The following is a 9,300-nucleotide window of genomic DNA, read 5'->3' on the forward strand; positions in this document are numbered from 1 at the left end:
ACTGACAAAGCAAAAAGCACAACATGTGGAACCCACAATAAAATCAGCTTCTGTCTTTGTTGTGTCCTTGTATTAGCATTGTCCTTTGATCTGTACACTATTAATCCATAACAAACTGGGGTCTGCTATCTCAATCCATGCACACTTACATGAAGCTTGGCTCATGAATGTCTAAACATGGGAATAGAAATAAAGCAGACAGTTCTTTTTAGGGAACAAGCAGAGGAAAAAAATCATTATACCAAATGTTTGCTGCGAAGCTCTGAGCTGCTGGTGTTCATCATGAAATGACTTTCACCAACCTTTCGGCAGACTCTGGATTTTTAACCAAAAGAACCTAAGCTTTCTGAGCTAATGTGCTTAATCCAGATGCTCGGACTGCTTTGGAACTGTTCATACGCTTTTCAAATTTTCCCTCTAGGATTTTACAAATGGTTATGAGGTAAGAATCTTCTCTAGGCATTGATGGGGCACTGTCTGATTAGAAAGCACGTGTCAGGTAACAAAGTGCTCTCTCTCTCTCTCTCTCTCTCTCTCTCTCTCTCTCTCTCTCTCTCTCTCTCTCTCTCTCTCTCCATTAGTGCCAGTTTGAAGATTTCCGCACTTCACAAAATGTACAGTGATGTAACAACGTCCTCTTAGGGTGGCCTAAGATGCTGTGTCTTAAATTTCTGAAATGAAAACTTCTGGTATCAGCAAGATGGCAGAATAAAGGTGTTTCCAACCTTCATCTCTCCATAAAGAATAGATGGATTACTAACCACCACAAATGTGACTTTATGAGACTCCACATGCAGGTTTTGATATTCCCACAGACCCCAAAGCAGAAGAAAACCACTTTGAAAAAGCAGGTTTGTCCTGGTAATTGATCCATCTTCATGGGTCTAGCTCTAAATGAAGGAGCAGGCCTATCAGGGCCTATTACTCCAGACTCAGAGGAAATTTGCAGGTCTATGGTCCTGGAGAAGGTTCCTTGCCCATCCATCCCCTTTTAATTGGACCTAAAACCGTGGATTTGACAGTAAACATAGAAGCATCCCATGGCTGGCTATAGCCATGATGAGCCACTGTTAGAGAAGGACTCACCATCAACCACAAAGAAAGGTGATATATAAGAAGCTCAGACTAACATTATATTCAATACTGAAAACTGAGGGTTTTTCCACTAAGAGTCAAAAGGCATCAGATTACTGGAAGGCTTCCCCAACCAGAAAAACTGGTCAAGAAAAAGAAGTTAAAATCAAACCAAGAAAAAGGCTAAAGCTATCTCCCTTAGTGTGTTATATAATCTTACATGTGGAAAACAAAGATGCTAAAAACTCTTAGAATCAATGAAAAAAATTAATAACATTGTAGGATAAAAATACATGCAAAAATCAGCACTTCTAAACATTAACGAGGATCCATCCAAAAGTCGATTACACTAAAAGGGGAATCAAAAAAAGAACAAGAGGTTTAGTATTATACTTAACTGAAGACATTAATGATTTCTACACTAGAAAACCAAAAACATTCATAAATTTTGAGAAAAATGAAAAATTTAAAAATATTAATTAGTGGGAAGATATGCCAGGAATATAAATAGAAAGTTTAATATTATTATTTTTATACTTTTCAAAGCAATTTACATTTAAAATAGACCCTGTCAAAGTGCTCAGTGAAATTTTTTTTTACAGAGATGAAATTTCCTAGAGAGACTCTGTTTTCCCTATTCTGGGTTCCTGGCATCCCTGTAAAAGGCGTTGTTGTTTATGTGTGGGCTTGTATCTGAACTCTCAAACTCTCTTGCTGGTTTATGCAGGTAAACAGACACATAAGCAGTGGGATATCTATAGTCAATAAAACAAAGGGGAAGAGTCAGTGAGAACTGGAGAATGTGGGGAAAGGGAAAGCTTCTACACAGCTACTGAGGATGTATTGGGAACAGACCCTGTGGAAAATCATTGGGAAGGTTGTTCAAAAACTTAACAGCAGAAACCTCACACACAGATATGATCCCCAAAACAGAAAGTAATCTGAATCTCAGGCTACTATCTAGATATCCATTGTTATTGCAGCATTTCTGTATATGAAGAATACAACAACTCATAGATATATATATGAGTTTATGCAAAATAAATAAGTTTTAGAGATCTAATATACAGTGATGTGTCTGTATTAACAAAAGCATATTGTAAAACAGTAGCAGGTCCTTGTGATTCCAAGACTGGAAAGACAGAAACAAATTCCTGTGTATATATATAACACAGCATATACATAGACATAAACATCATATACATAAACATATGCATATGCATACACATACACACATTATTTAATATATACAAATAAAAATTACCTTTGCAACATTATAGTGGAACTGTAGGACTTTATGCAGAGTGAAATAACCTAAAAACAAATGGCTCCCTATACATGAATATAAAATGTCAAAGTAGAAGAGGCAAAAGGTCACTATGGTCTCTGAGACTGTACAAGAGAGTGCTAGAGAAATGCTTAACTAATAAAATGCTTCACAAGTGCAAAATAAATAAGTTTTAGAGATCTAATATACAGTGATGTGTCTGTATTAACAAAAGCATATTGTAAAACAGTAGCAGGCCCTTGTGATTCCAAACCTGGAAAGACAGAAACAAATCCCTGGGCCTTTCTGCCCAATGAGCCTAGACCCCTGGCAAACATCTGGCAACGTTCACACCAGTGAGAGATGGTATCGCCAAAACAAAGCAGGTGAAATATGAGAATTCTCTCTGGGCTTATACAATTGCACATACATATATACAATTGTTTACACACCTACACATGTACACACATAGAAAACATATATTGCATACCTTCATTCACAAAAAAAGAAAAAGAATAAAAGAACAGATAGTATTTGTTTTCACCAAGAAAGAAAAAGAAGAGAAAAATTAAATGAGGAGAGGAGGGGCAGGTAGGGAAGGTTGAGAAAGATAGGTCTTGCTATGTAACCCAGGCTGGATCCTGACTCCATCTAGAGTGCTGGGATTGAGGATATGCACTGCCACACCTAGGTTGGCTTTTACCTTTCTTTTCTTCATTTATTAGCATTTGTAACCTAAAAAATTCATATATATATATACATATATATATGTATGTATGTATATAATGCATTGTGCATTATGTATTATGTATTTATTATATATTATATATTTATTATATTTTACATTTTATATAATATATACTTTAGTCTGTTAGTATCACTTTAGCTAGGTCAAATTTATGAGACACATATTTTGAAAAGTATGTAGACCTTTCATCACTTTGTGCGTAAAGCTCTAACATTTCCCAGTGGTGCAAGTCCATTCTCACAGGTTCTCTCACGTATTAAAGCTACGGACAATCTGACAAGCAAGTGCCTGTCTTCCACATCAGCTTACAAACTTAAACATGCTTCCGCCCTGCTTCTGCAAGTATAAATTCAGTACATGTGGAATCAGCTGATATAGTCTTCATGATTCAAGTAATATACTCTCTTTAATGTAATCATAAATAATAGAAAATACATTTTAAGAAATAGAGAAACATATGTGCAGTATGGTAGACATAAAGAACTTTCTAAATCCCCTATCCTGTTCTAGTGTTCACTTATTCAAAACACATATTTTTTTATAAAATATTGGGCTTTCTATATAAGTTGAGATAATTGATACATGGAATTAATAATTAATAATGGATAATTGATACATGGAATTGATACATGGAATTGATACATGGAAGAGCAATGGTTCTCAATTTTCCTAATCTGGTGACCCCCAACTATAAAATCACTTTTGTTGCTACTTTATAGTTGTATTTTGCTGCTGCTATGAGTTGAAATGTAGATACCTGTGTTTTCCGATGGCCCTGGGCAACCCTTATGAGGGTCATGGGAGTATTGGCTCACAGACTGAGCATCTCTGTAGCAGACATTATTCCTCCTGTGCTCTCTAACTCTTAGAAAACCCAACCAGGAGACACTACACTTTTGCTGTGTTACAACCTTACACTCATATCTTTGATCTTCACTGCCTTCCAACTTGATTCTTTATTGTATGCCTTACAAAAATACTGAAATACCCCGAACAAGAACAAGAGTGGAACCTGAGAGAGAATTTTCTCCAACAATGAAATGCTTTAAAAATTCAAAGCACTGGATAGCTTCTTTTGCATTAAAAATGAAGGTTTTTTCCTGACTCTCCTCTAAAGGAAAAACTCACTTAGAATTCCTGTGGTGGTTGTAATAGTCCCTTTGATGTTTGAATCACTAATCACAGTGCCCCGTAATAATGTTTCCTGACCCACCTTGTTTCTGAAAACTAGAAGCTCTAACAGCAAGTATGTTGTGGCCATGTACAGAGGAATTGTCTCAAGAAGAAATTCTCCAAAGGGTGTGCTGAAAGAGATAGTGGGCTTTCCATTTTTGTCCTGGTTCCTAATCTTTTCCTCTTGGTAGGCAAAACCAGCAGAAGTTATTACACATAGGAGCATGTGAAATGCAAGTGGTGGTATTGAGTCTCTCCTGAGTCCTGCACTGAGCCTGAAGCTTCGTCCACCTCAGTGGATTTCTGATATCTGTTGGTATGAGAAAATTTGTGAGAATCTATTAAAATTTGGATTACTGGGTCCCAGTCTAAATAAAATAAACTGGACCAGACATGAGATGTTGCAGAGACTTTTAATTAAACTCAGCACATGTCTTTGAAACCCTGACAAATATGAGATAAAGAACGCAGAAATGGAGTTTTAGAAGCAGAAGGTTGGTTTTGATCTTGGGCATCTTGAAGATGGTCACATAAAAACTGAAGGACATTAAGGGAGCCATTCTTTAAACACTGCTTTTGCCGCACAGGCAAATCCTCAAGCCTTTTGACTCAAACTTGGAGGGGTCTCCGCTTCCTGAAGGGACTCAGAGAAAACTTCTCTCCTTTCATCCATGAGGAATGCACACTCCTCTCCTCCCGAGTACTGACAGACAGGAGCGGAGCAGGAAGAGAGCATCTCAAGGCACTTGACTCCATTCACATTGAACCAGTCAGTGGCTTATGGGTCGATGACCACAAGTGCTACTGCAGCATTTTCAGAGGCGGTGGAGGAAGGGGAGTAGAAAAGTGACTTCAGAGACAGCAGAGCTGGCTCGCCTTCCGGTATTGAGTTGGAGACTGAAGGTGCCTGAAAGAGCACAGTGCAGCCCGGCAGTTTCCACTGAGGCCACAGATTGAGGAGCTAAGGCAGAGCGTGCCACAGCTTATCCGCAGCAAGGAGAAACTGCCAAGGACACAGGGAAAGGGCTGCTCTTTAATTAATCAGAGCTAAATATCAAATCACAAACAAGGAACAACCTTGCAGTCTGCAGGAAGAAAAATCTGTTTACTCCCACAAACTAAAAAAGACCTTGGGGGAGACGCTGAGAAGGTGGACAACTTCCCTGTTAAAATCCTGGTATTTTGGGCACTCAGTGCCTCGTTAAGAACACTGTTCAGCTTGATCCTCTGCTGTCATCAGTAATGTTATTAAGGCTCATCAATGTGTTGGTTAAAGGCATTTGGAAAATAAAACTACCCACCCGTGTTTTTAAGCAACCGAAGCAGAAACATAAAATAAGGTAGAAAACATTTTCCAAAAGAGACTGCAAATCTATTTACCTACAAGCAATATTGCTCGCACAGTTACACGCCTCACAAGTCTCTATTTCATTAAAATCATTCTTTCTTGAACTTCTACAGTAAAATGTGCACGGGTGGCCTGCCTCGTTCTTAGTAACTTGCCACAGCCGAGCACTTTCTCCAGCCACAAACAGAACAAATCTAGCACCACTATCCATCTTACTGAAATGGGAGCCCAACTACCCCCCTCCCCATTCCCATTCCTTCCAGCAGAGAACTAACTTGTAATGCTAGCTGGATAGCAGCTGATGGCCTAACAGATGGAGCAGAGCTCTTTTGACTGCTAGTCAATGCCCAGTCTACTCAGCGTGCCACCAGGCATGGCAATGCTGTGGGCCTTGCCCATTGGATCTGTAATTTAACTAACAGAGGGCTAGTCAAAAGAAACAGCTCTCAAATAGGATTCACAGGCTTCTAAGCACTGAAATGGTGCTGTTCCCTGGCACGTTGAACGCTCTAAATGCATCTCTCCAGTGGCAGTCCAGTCCTCTAACAGGAGAAAGCACAAACTGGGGGGTGAGGAGGAGGAGGCAGAGGGGGAAGCCACCCAGAGATATTTCCTTTGGAAATGAACTTCCAGAGTAGAGATGCATTTATTAAACAAATAGCTACTAAGTTCTGCCATGTCTCAGATGCTGAGAGAACATTGGGATGGTTTCCAGTAATGGAAGGGGAAATGTGCACTCTTTTCCTCTTCATGGGAAACAAGGACAGGAGAATGTAGCTATTAATGATGACAGGTACTGTAATTATAATAAGTGTAATGCTAAAAATTGAGGAGAGTGACATATATCACATCACCTGTGTGGTGAAGACAAACTCTCTGAGAGATGGGTTCAGTCCTGCTGAGTAGTAAGTGGCATAAGGAAAATCCTTGGGTAGCGATCATTTAGGCAACTAAATGAAAGGCTAGCCCAGATGGGCTACAGTGTACAGGCAAAAGACAGGTGGGGCTTTAAAGTGTGCAAGTCAGAAAATGATCAGACCACCTAGGATTCATAGGATGTTGTTTAATTTACTGGGAGGAGCAGGTGCAGCCACCACCCCAAGATGGCGCCCCAGATGGCTGCCAGGTCTTATGACCTGCGCCTGACTTCCTCATTATCTCAGACTTAGCCACATCCCAGCCGCCTGCACTGTGCAGATGCCATGCCTCCTCAGCTCACCTGAGGTGTAGTCACTTGCTGTGAACTTATGGACTGCCGTTATGTGACTGGGGTGATTGGGAGAAGTCAGTAGGGTATTTAAGGCGCACCCCGGGGTTGTTTGAGAGATTCCTGTTCCTGCATTACAATGCTAAGTGTTCCTGAATAAACCTGCTTGAAGAAGGACAACATGGTGTTGCGTCTTTCCTGCTGGTCGGGGTGGATGCAACAATTTACAGCCATAAAGTGGGACATTATGGGACTTCAAGAATATCACAACTTTAGTTATGGCTGACTGAGAGAAGGTTGTACACAGAGAAAGGAAACAAATATCAAAAGCAGATAAATAAGACAGACAGGGTAGTGCAACACAAATGGAAACAAATGGCAAATGGGAGATGATATATGAAAGATAGATAGATAGATAGATAGATAGATAGATAGATAGATAGATAGATGATCAATAGATACATAGATACATATATACATACATAGATATATAGATAGATACATAGATGGATACATACATACATGCATACATACACTGGTAGATAGATAGATAGATAGATAGATACATACATACATACATACATACATACATACATACATACATACATAGACAGATCATACATACATACATACCATACCTACCTACATACATGTATACAGTAAATACGCAAGTGCCTTCCAAGCCTTTTCTTAAAGACTCCATGAGAATAGTATGCTGGATAGTTTGTGTAAGGCTAATACAAACTAAACTTAGAAAAAAAGAACTCCAGTTGAGAAAATGTCCCCACCAGAACGGCTTGTGTTTTGTTTCCTTGATTAATGATTGATGTGTAAGGCACCAGCTCACTGAGAGCAGTGTCACTCCTGGACTGAAGATGTTGGGTGTTATAAGCCAATTAGCAGTCCTCCTCTATGGCCTCTGCTTCAATTCTTGCCTCCAAGTTCCTGCCTTGAGTTACCATTCTGATGATTTCCTACAATGATGGACTGTGATTTATAAGTGTAAATGAAATAAACCATTTTCTCCCCCAAGTTGCTGCTGCTTATGGTGTTTCATCACAGCAATAAAACCCTAACTAAGAGGGTATGATTGCTGGAATGAGAATGGTCCCACAATCTCATATATTTGCATGATTAGTCCCTATTAAGGAATTGTTTGGGAAGAATCAGGAGAAAGATCAGGAGGTAAAGCTCTTGCATACTGGTCCAGCCCCATGGCTATCTACTTTCTGTCATAATTGTGGACTAACCCTCTGAAACTTTAAGCAAGCCCTCAGTTAAATGCTTTTTTACTTACCTTGGTCATGGTGTCTCTTCACAGCAATAGAGCAGTAACTAAGACAAACATGTAGGGAAGAAAGACAATTTTAATAATAGACATCAAACCAGATTGTGATCACAAGCAAGCTGCTATTATAAATATTTGAAAATTCAGAAAAAATAATCACCCTTTTATACATCCAACAAATATATCTTCTGCATATATAGTCTCGAGATAAGTAATAACTAGTTCTAAAGTAAGTAAACTTGTAAACTTGACCCCGTTATTAGTTACAGAGTAACTTCCTCTGGGAAGGAACTTCAGAAAAGTGTCCCCCTTGACCCTCAACACTGCAGACACAAAAGTTCCTAGAGACCAGATCATTATACAGCAATTATATAGGCACCCACATAGCTGAAGAAATATGGGTGCCTCCACAGTGTGAAAGGAAGACTGCAATTGAGAGACCACAACAGGGGTGATTCTCCAATGAAAGCTTGGTTCATAAACTCTCTCCAAAAAGGGGAAGTCACCAGTCTGTTCTGCACTCATAATAGGACAACAGAGTGACCACGCACAGGTGTTCTTCTGTTACTACCACATACTTCTGCCTTTGCAATGAGCTAACTAAGCACAATCTCTTTCTATTTTGGTCTAAAGAGTGAGATATTTCTCCAGCCAGCCTGAACCTCACCTTATCAGCGATCCATTCCGTTACCATTCCTGCTTTGGAATCTAACTAGGATTCTCATAATCATGCCAGGGTGCAATTATCTGCCATATTGCAGTCTGTTCTCTTCCAACAATCCCCTCTAGACTAGCGGTGTTTATCTTATGCACCAAGGGAGTTCCCTACACACCACACTGATACATTGTTCCCTTTCTGAAATGACCCAGTGATTTTGTCTTTTAACTTTAACCCTAGTATCAGGTCATTTTGAGTGGAGAGACACTTCTTTTAAAATTTGCAACATGAGTTTCTTCTAGATCTTAGACTCCTTTTTCTAAAGAGATGCCTCATTAAGAAGTAGAGTCAGCAATAGCCTGTCCCATTCTTTCAGACTGACTATTAGGAGGTATTATTGAGGAATGAGATGACTTTGATCCCCCAAAATAAAAAAGCTCTTTACAACACCATCAAGCCTCATCTCTCAACGTAAATGGGGACTGGTTCTTGCCTCTGCTTGATCACTGCATTAGCGGGCTGACTTCGCTTCTGTCT

The sequence above is a fragment of the Mus caroli genome, unplaced genomic scaffold (genome assembly GCF_978045245.1).
Source record: "Mus caroli unplaced genomic scaffold, Mus_caroli_1 scaffold_11, whole genome shotgun sequence".
NCBI lineage: Eukaryota > Metazoa > Chordata > Mammalia > Rodentia > Muridae > Mus > Mus caroli.